Source organism: Melanerpes formicivorus, unplaced genomic scaffold (genome assembly GCF_026170545.1).
Source record: "Melanerpes formicivorus ecotype bairdi unplaced genomic scaffold, bMelFor1.0.p_v2 SCAF_16, whole genome shotgun sequence".
NCBI lineage: Eukaryota > Metazoa > Chordata > Aves > Piciformes > Picidae > Melanerpes > Melanerpes formicivorus.
In genome coordinates, this window is record NW_027142368.1 from 2,721,191 (window position 1) to 2,742,711 (window position 21,521).

Consider the following 21,521-nt stretch of genomic DNA (forward strand, 5'->3'; position numbering starts at 1 on the left):
TTAATTACATTTTCAAGACTGCTAGTGTGCAGCCTGAGAGATTGACTTCCTAATATTTTGCACACACACACAAAAGAGATTGCAATGCTACCTGGCTGAACAGGTTTGATAATTGTTCTCCTGAGACGTGAGGCTGACTGGTGTTCAGGTGAATGCTTCGATTTCCTTTTCTGCATCCCGACGGAGTCAAATACATGTGCTGTCCTTGAGTGCAATGGAAGCCTAATTGCCTTCCAGAGCTGGGAAGGGCTGGGAAAAAGTACAGTGCTCCAGGAGGGGTGTGCTATTCTCCCTTATTAGATACAGAAGCTGTTCCTGTGCTGGGGAGTAGAGGTTGTGCCAAGAGGCTGGTGTCTGCTATCCAGCGAGGCAGTAGCGATCCACAGGTTTTTTGTAAGCTTTTGTAAGTACACATTTTGAAATAGTATCAGGCATGAGCAGCCTGATCTAGTTAAAGATGTCCCTGCTCACTGCAGGGAAGTTGGACAAGGTGACCTTTAAAGGTCTCTTCCAACCCAAACCATTCTATGATTTGATGGTAACCGGTGGAGACACTGTTTACCGAGGGTAGAAGATCCTACTGATGGTCGTATCTGGGGACAGGCTTTAGGCCAATTCTTTATATGCTTTTCCCTGTGTTCACTGATGTTTGGCTCAGGATGTACATGTCTTTGTCTCTAATTTAATCAGAGGTTACCTGAGTGATATTCTTTAGGCCTGTCATTGTTCTCTTGCCTGGCGTTCTCTGATGGATGCACCAAATACCTTTCCATGGGAAATGCCTGCGTTTCCAAAGGTTGCTTTGGTGTTCATTTCCATCTTGCCTAATAACATGTCAAGAACAGTAGTGTAGTGAAAGGGGTTACTGCCAGTGGCATTTCATAATGTGAACTTACAGTTTGTCTAATCTATTTCCAAAATATTATGGGTAGCTACTAAGTAATGACTAAAGTGCTTTACACACACATATGTACATCAAAGCATTTCTCGTATTACTGTTGAAGTGAACCAGTTTGACTCTTCAGTTTCAGTACAACACAGCCTGGAGATGCTTTGATCTAAGTGCTGATGTGCTCCTCTGCAACAAACGGGACAGGCTTTGTTGTAGTTAAAGGAAAAAAGGAATTACAAGGTGATGGAAGTTTCATTCACAGTTAAGTTTTCCATCTTGTTTTTTCAATGTATTTTTTATGTCACAAAGTATTTGGCAGCTTGTGCTCCAGCTATGGCGTCGTGTCTCCTCCCTGAAAGCTTCATGGAAAGCAGTCCATGAAGGGCAAGTGTGAGGGGACGCAGCCCCTTTGCAGTTGCTCTGCTAAGGTGGAAGCACAGCAGATTTGAGATGGGAAGCTGAACTATTTTTCACTGCATTATGGCCTACAATATTGACACAGGCAGGGTTGGGGTCTTGAAAAATTCCTCTCTGGAAAATTACACTTCACAAAGTAAATCTAATGTCTGTGGTCAAGGACACGTTCTCTTTGTCCTTGCCTGCATAACTATATGCCATGAAATAGCTGCTGTAGACAGCTCCGGGGCTGGCAGCAATTGGTAAAGTGATTTCTTTGTATACTGTTTACTATCTTCAAGGCTTTTAATGGAGGAAGCAATTTTTATGTATATATTTTTATGTATTTTGTAATTAAGAGTCACAGTTAACCTGAAAAATAAATACAGCAATATTCTGTACTTCCCAGCAAGCCCAATTCTTAGCTTATGCCTTTGGCATGATTCTAATACCTTTAAAAGAGGCATTTTTGACTAAAAGCAATATAAATGAAGGCGAAAATTTAAACTTTGATGAGAAAGCTTATAAAATATGAAAGCTACTAACGCAGTTCAGAAGATTCTAGTCCCATCTCAGGAATGCAGAAACGTTCTATGAGTGCTCAGGCCAAAAACTCTGTTGTAGAGGTGTTTTAAAAAGAAGAAATCAAACAAGGAACAAGCGGTCACTGACAAGTGCAGGAAGGCATGGAGCTTGTTCACACATTTGCCAGCAGAGCATGTGCAGGTTGTTCTGACTTTGAAAGAATCACAGAATGGTTTGGATTGGAAGGGACCTCCAAAGGTCATCTAGTGCAACCCCCATTCAGTCAGCAGGGACATCCTCTACTAGATCAGTTTGCTCTTAGCCTTGTTAAGGCTGACATGGAATATCTCCAGGGATGGGGCCTCAACATCCTCCCTGGGCAAACTGTTCCAGCTGATGCACTCTCATGGTGCAGAACTTGTTCTTCAGCATTCAATCTAAATCTCCTCTTTTCTAATTTCAAACAATTGCCCTTTGTCCTATCACTGCAGGCCTTTGGAAACAGTCCCTCTGCAGTCATCTTGCAGGCCCCCTTCAGGTACTGGAAGGCTGCTCTTAGGTCCCCCTGGAGCCTTCTCTTCTTCAGGTTTGACAACCCCAGCTCCCTCTGCCTGTCCCCATGGGAGTACTATTCTGGAATAGAGCAACCAAAGAACAGTCAGTATGACAGTTTCAGGCTGTGCCTTTAAGGAAAAGGACAGCTACTGAAACACTCTAGCTAAATGTTTTGGTGTAAAAAGGAAAACAAAGATCATTCTAAACGAATTTCATTGGTAGATCAGTGGGAAGGTAATTTTTAGGTTTTGCTCTGTGCAGCCAGTGTCAGTCTGTCTGTTTCAGTCTGCCTGGACAGCTGTTTTTCTTTCTGTGCTTGGCGCTGACCTTGGACTAATGAGATAAGAAGCTATTTCTTTTTCTTCCCTTAGCATACGCTTTGAACTAAGAACATTTCCCTTCACATCCTTTCTCGTTCTCTCTCTAACCCTTTTGGGGAAAAAAGGGAGGAAGGGGGAAAAGGAGGTTTGGGGGGGAAGACCCTCCTCTCTCAAGGGGAGGGGCAGGTTTTCTGTGTTATGTTCTTTCCTGTGTATTTTGTGTGTCTACTGTAACTACTGTATCTTGTGTATATATACTCATCGCATGTCATCCTGCTTGTAAAATACAGCGCTTTCCCATTTTGCTTCTCTAGCTGAGTTAGCCGTGGTTTCTGGAGGGGGGCAGGAAGAACTGAACTTCTTTCACTACCACAGTCAGCCTGGAAGAAATCTTGGCATTGTGTCCCACAAAAAGGAAGCTGTTGTGCAGCTCAGTTATCAAATGCTGCTTTGTGCTAAGACAGGCAGCCTTTTAAAGTTTTCTTTGTACTATCACCCAGAAAAACAACGGAGATGAGGGAGGGGTGGGAGGGGAGGAAGAAAAAGAAAGCAGGAAGGTATAAAAATGTATAAAAGAGCAATAAAAGCAGGCAAGAGCTTATTGTAAAATATATCTCCCTTAAAGCACTGTTTTCATATCTTTCATACTGTTTCCTCCATCTGATGTCTCCCACTGGACCATTAAAGCAGCTAAAACAGCCCCAGTAGCTTACTTGCCTACGTGCTAGCCAAACAGCACTGCCCTGAAGATGATCTTTCCTAATTCATCTTCAGCTTGCTGAGCAAATGACCTCACATCAGTCCTGTGGAGCCCATCTGCATAGCTGATGTGATCTGATGCAGTTATTATTGCTGCTAGTGCAAAAGTGTCTCAAGAGGGCCCATCTAAATAGGGGGCCAGTGTCCACTGAGCAACAAGCAGACAGAAAGGAGAAGAAAGCATGAAACAGGGCTTTAAAATATCTGCTATGGACAGAGAGGGGATAGCTGCTTGGAGAATACCAGAGGGAGACAGCCAGCCCCATGGTCAACTGTAGCTGACCCAAGATGAAGAACTCCTAAACCCAAGGCTGTACTGATAGCAGTACAGCCAAGAGACTGAGGCTGGTGGTTATCCTCCTTACCTCACTACTTGTGAGGCCACATCTGGAATATTTGGTTCTGTTCTGTGCCCCACTAGAGTAAGAAAAGTCTCAGTAACCCATAGCTTGATCAACAGAAAGCCATCTGGATGACCAGAGCTGGAACACTTGCAGGGGGATTGAGGAGTGTTCAGCCTGGAGAAGGTGGCTTTGATGTGGTTTGAACTGACTGAAAATCCTTGAGGCCAGAGGCTGAAATTTCAGGAAAAAGAGAGTTTTACCGAGAAAATGTCCCTAGGAGCATAATAAATGACCCCCTCTTAAGAAAAGTAGTAGATCTTTTGACTTTAGGTTAAAGCAAATAGTTAAAGCAATGAAAGCATCTTTTCTTTTGCTGTGTTGAATAAATCAGAAGTTTGGACTGTAGGGATTTCTAAGTTAATTCAGTATTCAGTATTCCTAGGGTTGGAAGGGACCTCAAAGATCATTGAGTCCAACCTGTCACCACAGACCTCACGACTAGAGTAGGGAGGACACTACTGCCCACTGCAGGCTTGAACTCACAACCTTCCCATTAAGGGTCTTAATGCACTACCAACTGAGCCATCGCCTGTCATAAGTCGACACAGGTTAAGAACCCAATGAAATGTGCTTCTCACAATTCCCCCCCCTCCCCCCCCCCCCCCCCCTTTATTGTTTTCCCCCTGCTGTATTTCACAAGCAGTGTATCTGTGAAAACTTTCTTCTGGAAAGCCAAATATTTTCCATTCTGTTTTGGTGGTCCCAGGTTCTTTGACAGTGGTGTGTTGTGTGCTTTACTAGCTCTCTGTGTTTGTCTATTGTAGACCAGCCACAGGCAGTAAGCATTTTTCTTACTGACTCTCAAGTGATTTAAGTCTCACAGGCTGTGACATATTAGGTGCTTTCATGGGGCCTTAAGAATAGTTCCTGCTGCCTGTTACTATTTGTTGGTCATATCTCCTACTTTGGAAAAGTTTCCCCTACAACCCTTCTCTTGCTCATATCATCCGATGATTGTGGCAAGCCCACCACTGCCTTTGTCCTGGGTTATAGCGTGAGGCACAGTTGTCATATTGTCTGAGCCTCATCCAGTCTTTAATCTGGATCTAATGTGCGTGATGGAGAGCATAGTCTTCATAGAAAGATTATGTGGTCCTTGGGTGAGAGTGCAGTGAAGATAAATATCTAAAGGGACAGTGTAGTGCTCTGTTTTCAGTGATTACACTTTATTCCCCTTCCCCCAAGAAGTAGCCTTCCTGCTAGGTGCGTAAGTACACACAGGATGGATTTTTTTCAGAGCTGCTCACTTTTTTGGGGGGTCTGTGATGTTCTGGTATGCTGTGTGCCATAGCTCAGCCTCCCTTTCACTGCTAATGAAGCTCTGAGATGGAGAGAGCGTACACATGTGTAGATACATAAAACCTCTTTGTAAAAGGACTGCGTTCTGCATGTTCACTCATTCATCTGCATGCTCTCTGAGATATATACTGAATAGCTTCCCAAGGTTTCTGGAGGCTAAAATCTTCCCTTGCATGTAAATGGAAATGCACAGAAACTTTTCAATAGCAAATGCAGGGGCAATAGCAACACCAGCATTAAACTCCAGGTAGCCGTTGCTTCTAATCCTCAATTTACTCATCTAGAGAGATTTACTGAGTCTTTGGAACCACCCAGAAACCCCAAGCACTAATATGTAGATTCTGTAGCTGTCTGAGATTCTACAAAGCTCAAAATGCTCCTTCTAGTGCAATAAAATCCAGCTTTATGTGCCAGCTTCTGCAGATGTGTTTTTGCAGAGCAGTTGTATTAGGTTAGTGCATTTTAAGGGAGTAAATTACCTCATGATATTCAACAGGAGAATCATCTGTTATGAGAAACTCCTAACTGTGAGAATGCTGATGAAAAAAAATTACATTCATCTTATCTATAAAACTGAATTAATTCATTGATATGACAGGCACAACACCAGTTTGGTTACTGGAGTACTGTGGCCAGCACTGGAAGGACATGGACCATCTGATAGAGAGGGTCCAGAAGAGGGCCATGAAAATGATCAGGGAGCTGGAGCACCTCTGCTACAAGGATAGGCTGAAGGAGCTGGGGGCGTTCAGCATGGAGAAGAGAAGACTCCAGGGAGATCTGAGAGCAACCTCCCAATACCTGACAGGGCCTACAAAAAAGCTGCAGAGGGATTATTTGCAAAGGCCTGCAGTGATAGGATGAGAGGCAATGGTTTGAGATTAGAGAAGAGGAAATTTAGACTGGATGTTAGGAGCAAGTTCTGCACCATGAGGGTGGTGGAACACTGCAACATGTTGCTCAAGGAATTAGTTGAGGTTCCATGCCTGGAGATATTCAGGGTCAGCCTTGACAAGGCTCTGAGCAACCTGAACTAGTAAAGAATGTTCCTGCTGACTGCAGGGCAAGTTGGACTGGATGATCTTTGGAGGTCCCTTCCAGCCCCAACCATTCTGTGGATTCTATGATTCAATGAAATGTGTTTGTTTTTTTTAATGAGTGGAGATTTTATTTATGCAATAAGCATAAACTTCAATCTCCATCCTGACTAACTAGGGTTGCTTAGCCTGGAGAAGAGTACACTCTGAGGAGACCTTATTGCTGTCTTCAGCTACCTGAAGGGAGGCTGTAGACAGGTGGATGCTGGTCTTTTCTTCTAGGCAACCAGCACCAGAACAAGAGGACACAATCTCAAGCTGTGCCATGGGATGTTTAGACTGGATGTTAGGAGGAAATTCCTACACAGAGAGAGTAATTGGCCCATTGGAATCTGCTGCCCAGGGAGGTGGTGGAGTCACCATCATTGGAGGTGTTTAAAAAAGAGACTGGATGGGGTGCTTGGTTGCATGGGCTAGTTGATTAGGTGGTGTTGGATGATAGGTTGGACTTGATGATCTTGAAGGTCTCTTCCAACCTGGTCTGGTCTGGTCTATTCTTCTCTTCTCTTCTCTTCTCTTCTCTTCTCTTCTCTTCTCTTCTCTTCTCTTCTCTTCTCTCTTCTCTTCTCTTCTCTTCTCTTCTCTTCTCTTCTCTTCTCTCTTCTCTTCTCTTCTCTTCTCTTCTCTTCTCTTCTCTTCTCTTTCTCTCTTCTCTTCTCTTTCTCTTCTCTTCTCTTCTCTTCTCTTCTCTTCTCTTCTCTTCTCTCTTCTCTTCTCTTCTCTTCTCTTCTCTTCTCTTCTCTTCCTCTTCTCTTCTCCTTCCCTTCCCTTCCCTTCCCTTCCCTTCCCTTCCCTTCCCTTCCCTTCCCTCCTTTCCCTTCCCTTCTCCCTTCCCTTCCCTTCCCTTCCCTTCCCTTCCCTTCCCTTCCCTTCCCTTCCCTTCCCTTCTCCCTTCCCTTCCCTTCCCTTTCCCTTCCCTTCCCTTCCCTTCCCTTCCCTTCCCTTCCCTTTCCCTTCCCTTCCTTCCCTTCCCTTCCCTTCCCTTCCCTTCCCTTCCCTTCCCTTCCCTTCCCTTCCCTTCCCTTCCCTTCCCTTCCCTTCCCTTCCCTTCCCTTCCCTTCCCTTCCTTCCCTTCCCTTCCTCATCCTTCCCTTCCCTTCCCACCTCTTTCAGATAACCATATGAACAAAGTTGGGTGGGGTTTTTGGGGGGTATTTTTACTGTTTTTTTTACCAAGTATTGTACTATTACATAATGCTTAAGAAGTATTTTGAGATCACAGGATGAAAGAGGCTATAGAAGTGCCAATGTATTTATTATTATTATTCTTACTATTAACATTTGATGAGTCCCCTGGCTTTTCTTTCAGGATTTTCTACTCATTTCAGTTGCACATTTTTAATTGCTTAGTGAAATTGATGTAGTCATATCTCAGAGTTGGTTTAATTGGAATTATTGATGTCTGAAGCAGCACCCAGGCTGGGAAAACCGGGGTCTGATCAAAGTCTGCAGCTAATGGTTTAGTGAAGTTAAAAATTCAGTCTTAATTAAAAAATGAAAGCGAGAGCATGTGCTTTCAAAGTGCACATTTTATGCTAAGGGAAGAGTCACTGCTTAGTTATGTGGAAGTGCTCATTGCAGTATTTAAGAAGAAGGGTGACAATAATGACTGAAGTTCTTAGTCCTCAATATTTTGTTGAGTTTTTCACCTGGAAGTGTTTACTGGGTTCCACACTGTGCTTTCATACCTTCTGGTATGCTTTATTCCCTTTAGTTCTGTTTGGAATTGCCTGTAAAATGGGAAGTTGATTTTAAGAGGGGCTTTAAGATTTGTGATTTTTTTTGGTTGGTTTGGTTTGGTTTTAATTAATGTAGACCAAGAATTTTGAATTTTCTGGGGGGGGAATTTTTCAACTTGATTGAAAATGCACAGAAATGTTTACAGTTTAAAAATGTGTTCTGCAGCCCAGCAGGCAAATCATACCCTAGGCTGCATCAAGAGGAGTGTGGCCAGCAGGGCAAGAGAGGGTTTTTCCCCTTCACAGTGCTCTTCTGAGACCCCACCTCAAACACTCTGGTTCTGGTGTCCCCATGATAAAAAGGGCATGGACCTGATGGAGCAGGTCCAGAGGAGGGCCACAGAGATGATCCAAGTGCTGGAACACCTCTGCTATGAGGATAGGCTGAGGGAGCTGGGGTTGTTCAGCCTAGAGAAGACTCTACGGAGATCAGAGAGCTTCCTTCCAATACCTGAAGGTATCTACAGGAAGGCTGGAGAGGAACTTTTCATAAGGGTGTCCAGAGATAAGACAAGGGGGAATGGTTTCAAGATGATCGAGAATAGATTTAGGTTGGACCTTAGGAAGAAGTTCTTCAGTGTGAGGGCAGTGGGACTCTGGAATAGGTTGTCCAGGGAGGCTGTGGATGCCTCCTCCCTGGGGGTGTTAAGGCCAGGTTGGATGAGGACTTGAGCAGCCAAGTCTAGTCAAGAGGCATCCCTGCCCATGGTGGGGGGGTTGGAGTAGATGATCTCTAAGGTCCCTTCCAACCTAAGCCATTCTGTGATGATGATGATTTCACTTCTCGAACAGCCTTTTGGTATTTAACAGGTGGAGGGTCACTTGCACACCCTTCTTATTTCCCACGGCTTCCTTCATTGCACGAAAGCCATTGCAACCCATGTAATGCTGTGAGGGGGAGACCCCCCACAAATGCCACCATCTTTATGAAACAGTGTTCATGTATTCTCCAAAAGCATGCATTTTATTTTCACTGTATTGACCAGACCTTCCTGAACTATTTTCTTGCTCAGGTCCAGCAACTGATGTCATTTACCTGGACCTGAGAAAAGCCTTTGACGCTGTCCTGCACCACATCCTAGTCTCCAAACTGGTGACACATGGGTTTGATGGGTGGACCACTAGATGGATAAGGAACTGGCTTGATGGCCGCACCCAAAGAGTGGCTGTCAATGGCTCCATGTCCCAGTGGAGGCCAGTGACAAGTGGAGTCCCTCAGGGATCAGTCCTGGGACCAGGCTTGTTCAACATCATTGTCAGTGACATGGACAGTGGCATTGAGTGCACCCTCAGCAAGTTTGCTGATGACACCAAGCTGTGTGGTGCAGCAGACACGCTGGAGGGAAGGGAGGCCATCCAGAGGGACCTGGACAGGCTGGAGAGATGGGCACAAGCCAACCTCATGAAGTTCAATGGGGGCAAGTGCAGGGTTCTGCATCTGGGTCGAGGCAATCCCAGGCACAAATACAGGCTGGGCAGTGACTGGCTGGAGAGTAGCCCTGAGGAGAGAGACTTGGGGGTGCTGGTGGACAAAAAGCTCAACATGAGCTCTCAATGTGCTCTTGCAGCCTGCAAAGCCAATCAGATCCTGGGCTGCATCAGGAGAAGTGTGGCCAGCAGGTCGAGGGAGGTGATCCTCCCCCTCTACTCAGCCCTGGTGAGACCCCACCTGGAGTACTGTGTCCAGTTCTGGAGCCCCTATTACAAGAGGGATGTGGAGGTGCTGGAAGGTGTCCAGAGAAGGGCCACAAGGATGATCAGAGGGCTGGAGCACCTCTCCTATGAGGACAGACTGAAGGAGTTGGGGCTGTTCAGTCTGGAGAAGAGAAGGCTCCCAGGTGACCTCATTGTGGCCTTCCAGTATCTGAAGGGGGCCTACAGGAAGGCTGGGGAAGGACTTCTCAGGATCTCAGGTAGTGATAGGACTAGGGGGAATGGAATGAAGCTGGAGGTGGGGAGATTCAGGCTAGATGTGAGGAGGAGGTTCTTCACCATGAGAGTGGTGAAGCCCTGGAATGGGTTGTCCAGGGAGGTGGTTGGGGCCCCGTCCCTGGAGGTGTTTAAGAGCAGGCTGGCTGAGGCTGTGGCCAGGCTGATCTAGTGTGGGGTGTCCCTGCCCATGGCAGGGGGGTTGGAACTAGATGATCCTTGTGGTCCCTTCCAACCCTGAATGAAACTATGAAACTAATTAAGGATGCAAAGAGGTTTATGGTACTCCGCTTACCATCTCGAGAGCTCTTTTTACACTGCTTGTTTAGAGGTTTGCTTCCTTGGGAGAGTTTATTGCTGTATGAATGAAAATGCTATTCTGAAGCTATTAATCATTTCAAGATTTAAAAAAAAATAAAAAAAAAGCCACCAAAAAAAACCCCTAATTGAGAACATTTCCCATTATTATTAAACTCTCAGGGGTGCTACAGGGCGTGCACATTATTATACTTTAAACCTACAATTTCTCGTTGCTTCGTGTGCCTTTTGGCACAGTGCTGTACATGGGAATTTTCAGGAGCATGACCAACACTCACCCACCCCAGCCACAGTGAAGAAAACGTACCCTTTATCATTTTCTCATCAGCTGCTGCCTCCTGTTAGCAGTGAAATTGTTCTGGCCAGTGTTCTTGTGTCTGAACCTCATGTAAAAGCTCAAACTAATCAAAAGGACTTCTTAACATTGTTGGGCTGTGTTGTAATCTTCCCAATGAAGTGGAGGGGGACTCATCATGTGGGTCATTTGAAAATTGATTGAAGCAAATCACTGAGGAATGCACAGCAGTGAGCATTTATTCTCTGTCGCAGGACATTCTAGATAAGATAATAGGCTATTGCTGGGACTTTTTGATGTTGAACTTGAGCTTTTCAAGTGGTAGTCAGAGTGATACATTGGGTATGCATTGTACCTAAAGGCTGTGCATGAAGTAGGCTGCTAGCAGTGGATAATAATGCTGAGGCTCATCAGTGAAGCTTTTATACAATGAGTCGGTGTCACCTGAATGATTCTTTTTGTGCAGTGCACTGGACTGCAGACAATTGGTGAGTTGGGTAGAGATTGCTGTTAGTCAGCATCCTGTTTTGTAAGAGCTTGTGTTCATCCTTTGTAGCTCTGGTGAACCAATTTGCAGCCTGCATCCAGTTTACTTTAGCAGTTTTTGTGGGAGTGACAATTCCTGCTGAGACAGGATCACGGAGTGACAGGATGGTTGAGGTTGGAATGGACCTCTGGACATCCTCTTGTCCAGCCCTGCTGCTCAGGCAAGGTCATCTAGAGCCAGTTGCCCAGAGCATGTCCAGATGGCTTTTGAATATCTCTGAGAATGGAGACTCCACAATGTCCCTGGGCAACCAATGCCAGTGCTCAGTCACCCTCATGCTGAAAAAATGCATCCTGGCATTGAGACAGAACCTTCTGCCTTTCAGTTTGTGCCCACTGCTTGTGGTCCTATCACTGGGCACTACTGGAAAGAGCCTGGCTCTGTCCTCTTTGCAGCTTCCCTTCAGATATTTATATGTGTTGGTAATATTCTGAGCCCTCTCCTCTTTAGGCTAGTTGGTTCCAGCTCTCTCAACCTGTCCTCATATGTAACATACTCCAGACCCTCACCCTTGAGGGCCTTTGTTGCACTCTTTTCAGTATGGCCATGTGTCTGTTGTATTGGGGAGGCAGGAACTGGGCCCAGCACTCCACTTGCACCACACCAGCACCAAGCAGAAGGAAAGGATCACTTGACAGTACTTTGCTGGGACTTTTTGATGTTGAACTTAAGCTTTTCAAGTGGTAGTCAGAGTGATACATTGGTTATGCATTGTACCTAAAGGCTGTGCATGAAGTAGGCTGCTAGCAGTGTCCTGTTTTGTAAGAGCTTGTGTTCATCCTTTGTAGCTCTGGTGAAACAATTTGCAGCCTTCATCCAGTTTACTTTAGCAGTTTTTGTGGGAGTGACAATTCCTGCTGAGGATGGTTAAGGTTGGAAGGGACCTCTTGTCTCTTGAAGGGACCATGTGTCTCTTGTATTGGGGAGGTAGGAACTGGACCCAGCACTCCAGTTGCACTTCACCAGCACCAAGTAGAAGGAAGTGATCACTTGACACTAGTTTTCCTAATGCAGATAAAGATATCATTTGCTTTCAACTTGGTGTCCACCAGGACCCCCACCTCCTTTTCTGCCAAGCTGGTTTCCAGCTTGTTGGCCACCATGGACTAGTTAATACATTAACCTTTACATCAGAGATTGCAGATATTGACTGTATTATGGCACAGAGATTTTTTTCTGACATGTAACTCTGAAAGCTGTAATATGTTTTTTAGTGTGCTCTTGCCAGTGATTATAAATTAAATGGATCCAAACTTGGAGCAGTTATTCTTTGAATGGCTTAAAGCAGCTTTGTGCACAAGAATACTGTGCTGCTAAGGATGGATTTGAAATCTTGGGGTTTTTTTTAACCTACACAATTCTAGCTGTATAAAAGTATACCTGTGTGTGCTGAGGGCTTCACTGATTAGAGTCTGTTGACACCACAGACCTCTCCTGTTGATCTTGTTCTCTCATTTGGTGCTAGTACTCAGATCTAATATTCTGAATAGCTGCTCCTGTATAATATATGCAGATACAATTCCATTTTAATTGAATTAGTAATCAAGGATAAATGTACTGAAGATTCTGAAAAATAAAGCCAGGGTTCACGAGTTATGGGGGGGAAGGAAAGCTTGGCCTTGCCTCATCCTGGTTATTTGAGAGCATATTTAGAGGGAATAGAGATATAGTGACCTAAATGACAGGGCAGTAGACTGGAATTACAAGGTTGAGTAGCTTCTTGAACATGAGCTTTGGGCAACTTTGGGCAATTTGCTTTATCAGTCTGCCTTAGTTATCTCACCTGTAAATTGCACCTGATATGGCTCTGTGCTACTGTAGAAAGTGATATAAACTAATTAAATACCCCATTCCTTGTGGCCTGCAGTTGAGTTTGTATACATAGCATGGAGATCAGACACAATATTTCTGCCTAAGTAGGTAGAAAAGTAATGAATTCAGGGTCTTGATGAAGTGGTCTGGTATGTTTAGGAAGAGCATAATGTCAAGGAAGTATGAGAGGAGCATTCCTGGAGAGCTGTGGGATATTGCCAGCAGGTACAAGATGCTAGCAGGCAGTGAGGTAAGCTTTTGTGCTGAAGTTGCAAACCATCTGTCCAGCAGTGGTTGGAGTCTGCAGATGGGCTTGATGTTCCTGCACCTCCCTCCAAGCCAGCTATATCAAGCCTGATCTTGTCTACCAAGACATGGGCAGATCCCAAATACAATAACCATTGGGCTAACGGTTCTGCTCATTTCAGAGTGATGGAATTTCAGAGATATGTTGACCATAGGCCTCAAATTTGACAGAAAGTCTCTGCCTCAGTTTGGAACTTTACCTACTCATAAAGTCATCCTGTTCCTGGCTTGAAGAGTGACAGTTAAAATCCTGTTTGTAACAGAAACTTAGATGCAATACTAAATCTGAAATAGTTCTTCACCCTGCCTAGCATATTTCTGACAAGCTTCCACTGAGCAGTCTGGCTGTGATTCTTATTTCCCACAGCAGCCAGCTATCTTTAAATATGAGAATAAACCTCTCTTATTTCAGCTTCAGTATTGTGAAGTGACGTTTGTGTAGACCATCCACGTCCTTTAGGTTGCTTGCCCCAAGTGGTCTGCATGTTTGGCATACACAGATGAATAAGAAGGTGTGAGAGAGACATGCACTAAACTGATAAAGACATCCTGGAGCATGTATTAAAAAGCAATTTTAATAAATTAGATGTTATATCATATAATTGTTAGGGTTGGAAGGGACCTCAAGGATCATCTAGTTCCAACCCCTCTGCCGTGGACAGGGACACCTCACACTAGATCAGGTTACTCAGAGCCACATCCATAGAATCATAGAATCAACAAGGTTGGAAAAGACCTCAAAGATCATCAAGTCCAACCTGTCACCACAGACCTCATGACTACTAAGCCATGGCACCAAGTGCCACGTCCAATCCCCCCTTGAAAATCTCCAGGGATGGTGACTCCACCACCTCCCTGGGCAGGACATTCTAATGCCTAACAACTCTCTCAGTGAAGAACTTTATCCTCACCTCGAGTCTAAACACAAGCACAGCTTGAGACTGTATCCTCTTGTTTTGGTACTGTTTGCCTGGGAGAAGAGACCAACCCCCTCCTGGCTACAACCTCCCTCCAGGTAGTTGTAGAGAGCAAGAAGGTCTCCCCTGAGCCTCCTCTTCTTCAGGCTAAACCCAGCTCCCTCAGCCTCTTGTCGTAGGGCTTGTGCTCGAGGCCTCTCTCTTAGCCTCGTTGCCCTTCTCTGGACATGTTCAAGAGTCTCAATGTCCTTCTTAAGTTGAGGAGCCCAGAACTGGACAGAGTACTCAAGGCCAATGTGGCCTTAATAACCTCTAGGGTTGAGGCTTCCACCACCTCTCTGGGCAACCTGTGCCAGTGTCTCACCACCCTCATGGTGAAGAACTTCTTCCTAACGTCCAATCTGAATCTACCCATCTCTATTTGTTTTCCATTCCCCCTAGTCCTATCATTACCTGACACCCTAAAAAGTCCCTCCCCAGCTTTCTTGTCGGCCCCCTTCAGATACTGGAAGGCCACAATAAGGTATATGTTAAAAAAAATTAATCTTAACACCTGCTGGTACAACCAGGCCGCGTTCTGATTCAGATACCAACTGAATTGCATTTGGTATTGTTACACTCCTCATTCAAATTTTGCAGAGGAGTTTCAGATGATTAAAAGACTCCATAACACCAACCCAGAGTTCCACAATAAAACATATTACAGCTGTTCTTTAGTTACAATGAGTGGGGGGGCACACCTTCATCCATCCCTGAAGGCCATTTAGTACCGTTGCACTGTTTGCGTGGGGCTGGTTATAAATTGGAGTTGTATTCATCACCTTGACAAACATGAAAGTTTTGTGGGTTTAGTGCTGTGCTCTCCAAATAGAAAAATGCACCAAAGCCTGTACCAGTTATTCCAGCAAAACTATTCCTGCTTGAGAGGGAACTGCAAAGGCCAGTATAAATATAATGCAATTAAAATGGCTGTGAAAACAGTCGGGAGTGCTGAGGAGAAAGAAATATGTTATTTGGTGCTGATTGTTTGCCCCAAATCTCCTAATGAGTTAAAGTGAAAGTAATTAAAAAAAAGGAGGCTAAATGTCAAGGAATAATTTCCCAAGCAAGTATTTCAGAGCCTGCTGCTGGCTTCAGTCACAGAGAGGGGGAATCTTTATCACCCAAGACACTTCAATCTATAAGACAAGAAATTGATGATTAAAAATGTCAATAGAGAGAGCTCAGGCAGACGTCTGCCCTGGCCTTCCTGATTTTTTTAGAGCTCTTTAGTCTTAAGGATGAACTGACCTCATGAGGTTGAGGGACAGAAGAGTCATTATTCACATCTAACTTAATTTTAGTTATCTCTCTTCTTCTAAAAGATGTTGAGGGGCTTGATGGAGCAGGTGCAAAGAAGAGCAACTAAGCTGGTGAAGGGCCTAGACAAAGAGTCTGATGGAGAGAAGCTGAGGGAACTGGGACTATCTAGTTTGAGAAAGAGGAGGCTGAGGGAAGACCTTATCACCCTCTACAACTACCTGAAAGGACAATATAGGGAGGTAGGTGCTGCTCTCTTCTTGCAAGTAATTAGTGATAGAAGAAGAGGGAAGAGCGTCAAGCTGCACCAGGGGAGGTTTAGGCTGGACATCAGGAAGAATTTTTTTACTGAAAGAGTGGTCAAGCATTTGAACAGTCTGCCCAGGGAGGTGGCTGAGTCACCATCCCTGGATGTGTTTAAAGGTCATTTAGATGTGGGTCTTGGCAATGTGGTTTAGTGGTGAACTTGGTAGAGTAGCGTTAATGGTTGGACATGATCATCTCAAGGGTCTCTTCCAATCTGAATGATTCCATGATTCTAAGTTACCATTTGTTTAATAGCTAAATAATAATAAGAGGCTGGATGTTAGGAAGAAATTCTACACAGAGAGAGTGATTGCCCATTGGAATGTGCTGCCTGGGGAGTCACCATCATTGGAGGTGTTTAGGAGGAGAATTGATAGGGTGCTTGGTGCCATGGTTCAGCTGATTAGATGGTGTTGGATGATGGGTTGGACACAATGATCTTGAAGGTCTCTTCCGGTCTATCCTATCCTATCCTATCCTATCCTATCCTATCCTATCCTATCCTATCCTATCCTATCCTATCCTATCCTATCCTATCCTATCCTATCCTATCCTATCCTATCCTATCCTATCCTATTCTGCTGTACTGGTACTGTAGAGATTCCAGGCATGCTGGACCATAGCATGGTGGCAGAGTCAGCATCTTGTAGCCTTGTCAACTTTGAGCTGGGAAAATCTAGCAGGCTTTACTGGTGGCTGTTGATGTATTTCATCTCTGTATTGTATATGTTCAAAAATAAATGCAGGCCCTTCTTGATAACTGTAGTGTATTGTCAGATCTAATGTAGAGACTTGATGGTGGAGCCAACAGAAGAGTTCATACTAAAGGATAAAATCCAGCCTTTACAGAAGTTTATGTAAAACAGCAGGATTATTATTTGCTTGCATCAACTGATTTTGACATAAAGGTAGGCAGGTGGGAGATGGCTTGTTTTTGTTTTTTTTAGAGAGAATTTTTCATCTCTGCTCCTCCAAAGTAGTTGTCTTTGCTTTCAGGGTTTATTTGAAGTAGTCGAACGAGGCCTTTGCAGCGGGGAAGCTGTTTGCACAGTGCTGTCAGCAGCGTCCCTTTCCTGCTATCTCTGTCTCCTGGAAGTGAGGCTCATGCAAGAGCAGAAGATGAGCAAAGGCTCTATTTTACATAGAACTCAGCCCTTGCTTCGCTGGGTGAATATTTTCTAGTGATTTTTACGCTGAAGGAAATTACTCCAAGGTGGAAAACAGAGCTGTAATGCTCTGGAGCTAGCAGAGTTAACTGTCAGGGTGCAGTTTTAATTGGGGAACCCTGCGACCTCTGCGATCCTTCCTTGTTAGTGTGTGCTGTTCCTCTTAGAGGTCTCCTGATCAACAGAGAGTTAAAGATAAGGATCTTATATTACTGTTTTTTTTTCTTTTCATGAAAAAGAGCACAGTAGGAGTTTGATGAACAGACACTTTTATAATAAAACCCTTCTGTCTCATTGAAAGTGTAGATTGCTAGCTATTACATGACACTGAACAGTTTCCCTTTCAGTATTATCACACAGTGACTTAAATGTGATGAGGCATTAGAACAGATTGAATTATTTTAATTTTACTTTTTTTTCCACTGGGCTTCTGAAGCCATTGTGTTTTATTTTGAGGTAAATTATCCTATTTATCTTGTCTGCATAAATACCTTTATGAATAATGCAAGAAGTTGGGATGCTAAAAGTAAAAATTACAGACCTGCCCTTAAAGGACAGGATTAACATCCTGCAAGATCTTATTCAAAACCAACTGGTGCCTTTATTCTCCAACACAAAAATGTACCATTTCAGGGTTTCTGCAAAGCCATTATGGTGGAGTGTTGCCAGATCCATTAACAATTCTGTACTAATGACAGTTAAATAACTGAGTGGAGTAAAAGCAGGCACTGGAACTGTCTGTACAGACTCTCCTTTTACCATGGACATTGTAAGAGGGCTTGAATGAAAACACTGCAAAAGTAGTTCCACAGGGTCTTATGTTGAATTACAGATAGAAACAAAAAACACCCCAAAACAACAACAACAACAACAAACAACACACACACAAAAAAAGGGGGGGCGGGGGGGGGGGGGGGAAGAGGGGGAAGTACATTTAATAAAGTACATTTTGCAGAGGCAAATTAAGGTTATGGATAATGTTCAGTTCCCAAGGAAATATTAAATTGGCTGTTTCTCACAAGCACTCTGTTTAGGTCTAGCTGGCTCTTACAGCAGGCCTGCAGAAAGCCCATGCTGATTTGTGAGTCAGTGAATATGTTTGCTCTGACTTTTGTGAGCATGGCTTCGTCACATGGGATAACAAGGTGTAGATGTGCTTGTGAAGACCCAGGTTCCTCCATCCCTGGTGGGATGTCATGATGCTGTGTGAAGGCACAGTCTGGGGCACTGCTGCCCGGAGCCCTGAGCAAGGACAAGACCTAAAGCATGGGAACCCAGTGAAAAACTGTCCACCTGTTGTTTCCTCTGGCCCATGTCATTGCAGAATTTCTGGACAGGTTTTTCTGTGCTCCTTTGCAGAATCATAATTTCTGTGCTGTTCTCCCTGTGAGGTCAGAGATATACACCCTCATTTCAGTTTAGCATAACTTTTATGAAGAAGATATATAGAGAGTGTTCTGGTAAGCATCTGCACACACAAACCACACATAAATATTGCATATAGAGATCAAGTTTTTATAGCAAAATCCCAACCCAGACCGGGATAGAAAGATGTTAATCCTGAGGTGACTATGCAAGTATAGTGCTAGGATCCGAAGATAGAAAAGCAATGATGAGGAAAGGTGAATTGATTCTATTTCCCTGAACTGGCCATTATATGTAGCAACAGCTTCCTTGGCAGAAAAAGATCCCCAGAAAAAAAGCATTTTCAAAAGCCATAGTGCACCCAGATGGAAATGATCTATTAAGTGAACTAAGTAATGTCACAGTATATGACACACCATTTTATAAAGCTGTTATTTGCAGTTTTCTCTTGGTATCACAAAGATCTTCAATCGTTCTGAAAATCTAAACCAAACCCCTAATACTTTGCTACACCTGCAGGGAGAGATTTACACGTGTGGTACAGATAATGCACAGGATCACAGGAGAAGCTTGCAGACCTAATCAGCATATTTTTTTTCCCTTTTAGCCTTTTTATACATGATTTAAAATATGGCAGTAAGAAACTGCCATGTATTAGACAGATGGAGAAGCTGCTAATGGTTTTCCCTGTTCCTGCCACTCTTCATACATACTGCGTCGCGTGGTGCTGCTAATGACGTGTTGCCAAAGGAATACATGCAGGAGCAGAAGGGTTGCTTTGCTGTTCTTCTCCCCATACCATCACCCCAGCCCATGTCCAGTATGCACACACACACATGCAGCAGAAGGCTGGGCTGGGGAGCAAAGAGGGTTGCTGAGCTTAACCTGGAGAGGAGAGGATCAGGGCACCTCCTGTGAGCTAGAAGCAGCTCTGGTAAGGGAGAGGTAGTGACAGGCAGCAGAGCTTGGCAGATATTTTTTTCCCCTCTTAATTACTTCTGCCTCAGTGATGTTTTTTGTGCCAGATTTTTCCAAAGCAGCCCATAAATGATCTCCTTTTCTTTCTCAATGGCTGGTGTGACTCCATTGAGTTAAGGAGGAGAGCAAAGCAAAAGAAGAACCTATACAACTGGAAGCAAGTCCCATTCTTCAGGCTCTCCTGGTTGAAGAAGTTGGTTTCTGTCTCCCTGAACATCAGAGGACAGAAGCTATAGCCAGTTAAGGCACTGCCACAATAAAGCCATCCAGTCTTGAGGCAGCTCTCTCTATTGTTTTGTTTCCTGACACAATCTATGGAGTCTCCTACACTGACACTCTTCTCTCATGAAGTAAACTGCTGCTTAGATTTGGTATCCCAGCAGACAGGCTTTCTGAAAAGTGATCTACCAGGCAGTTGTGTCCTACACCCTAAGCTGAAATCAAATACACTTTCCAAAGGGCACAGGTTTAGAAATGAACTTTAGAAAAACTCTATTGATTTTGGTAAGTTAAAAATGTAAAATGGAATGGATAGAGGTCCAACACAGGTCTGACCCAAGGAAGCAATCTTTAAACAGGAACACTGATTCAACACTGGGAAGAGAAGAAAGCAAGAAGGATTCATTTGCAGTTGACCTGCAATGGCAAAGTCATTCACTTTCCAAATAGGATTAAACTTGTTCCATCAGCCTTGACATGTGAAAAGATCATGGTTATAAATTCCATTTGCTGTAATGAATTGAAAGTGTCTGAGTTTGCAAGCAGCGCTCATTGTTGATGGACAGCTAGATTTGTGCAGTGTTTTAACACTAAAATTAGCTTCCACGAAATAAAAAGTACAGAAAAGGTGGCAGCAGTGACAGAGTTTAAAGCTTTTAAAAACTGACTTTATTGTTAGATGGGAGCTGAATGAATCTAGAAACAAGTAGTGGTTCTAACCCTGTTTATGTAGATAATTTGCTCTATTCTTAAGTGAGGGTGAACATGAAACTAGAAGAGGGATCGGTTTAAGCTGTATTTCAACAAGAATAAATATTGTTACTTAAATGAGGAAGGCTTGAGCTTTCCTGTGGTATTGCTTGCAAGATGTAAGAAAATGGAATTGTATTGAAGGATGCTTTGTTCAGATCAATTCAGTGTACATCAACAGGGCTCCACGGCAGTCCATGAAACCATATTGGCCTGTGTGTTCTGTAAATTGAGATAAAAGCTACAGTCTGTGGTTACTTAATAACCTTACCTCAGTCTTGCATCAGGATCATGAGATATTTCTTCTTTTCTCCTTGCAGAGCTAAATGCTGTTTCAGAACCTGTTTTCCCCACATTTGTGTGTCTGGCTTACACAATTTGATGCGTGTTTGAAATGCGCTGGTTGCCAAGAAAAAAATGTCTTAATGGGTGAAAATGGCTAACAAGGGTGAACAATTTGAGATTCACTGTAACTGATAAGGTACCCAGCTGAAAACTGTCCAAGATTAAAAAAAAAAAAATACAAAAAAAATATTAAACCAACCTTGAGCTTAATAGAGGAATGAAAACATAATAGCTTCTTAAATTACTGCAAGGTTAACATACAATTAATTTGCTAATTTTAATTACAGCCCTAGAAAATTTGCTGAAAAAAATGCTCAAAGGGGAGAAGCAGCCAGGTGCCAGCCGTGATTAACCAAGGTTACTGGCAATTATGAGGTCTCTATTAACCATGGCACAGCAATTGTAACAACTCCCGCGTAAAAAGAGCACATTTATTGCCGCTCGGCAGGGGTTTCATCTCGCTGTGCCTTGCCATTGCTTCAGACTCGCTGTCACTCTTCTCCAGCTAAATATTTGATTGCAGCTGAAACCCGGGCTGCTTTTCCTTTTTGTCACACCTCGTTACGTACCTGCGCTAGGTGTTTATTTTGATCGCACAAACAAAAGAGATTAACTATTGTTTGCAAAGTGCTCCGAGCGCCTTAAGTGCCGGAGAGCTGCCAGCGTGGCAGCTGAACACTAGAAACTCAAATCCGGGAGAAAATGTTCTTTCTTTCCAAGGTGTTCTGGGGCCTCCAGTTTGTAAAGCAGAAGGATTGCTGAAATTGCCCTTTCAGAGGAGGACCTGCTGTGCAGTGCTTCGTGTGCACAGACAAAAATGCAACTTCTGAGTTAAAAGGAAAGACCAAAGAAATGTGCATGTTTGCTTTGTGTTTTAAACCAATCATGGTACAAATGAACGTCTTGTAAATATCGAATGCCATGATGTATCATTGCTCTTTTTATTGTTGTTATGTGAGTCATGTTTGAAGTGTGTGTCGTTG

The 21,521-nt window shown here is 43.8% G+C and overlaps 1 protein-coding gene across 1 annotated transcript in view; it reads left to right on the top strand.

Annotated features, from left to right (window-relative positions):
- The window catches only part of NELL1 (neural EGFL like 1), a 360,979-nt gene that overhangs the window by 316,882 nt on the left and 22,576 nt on the right, over positions 1-21,521 (top strand).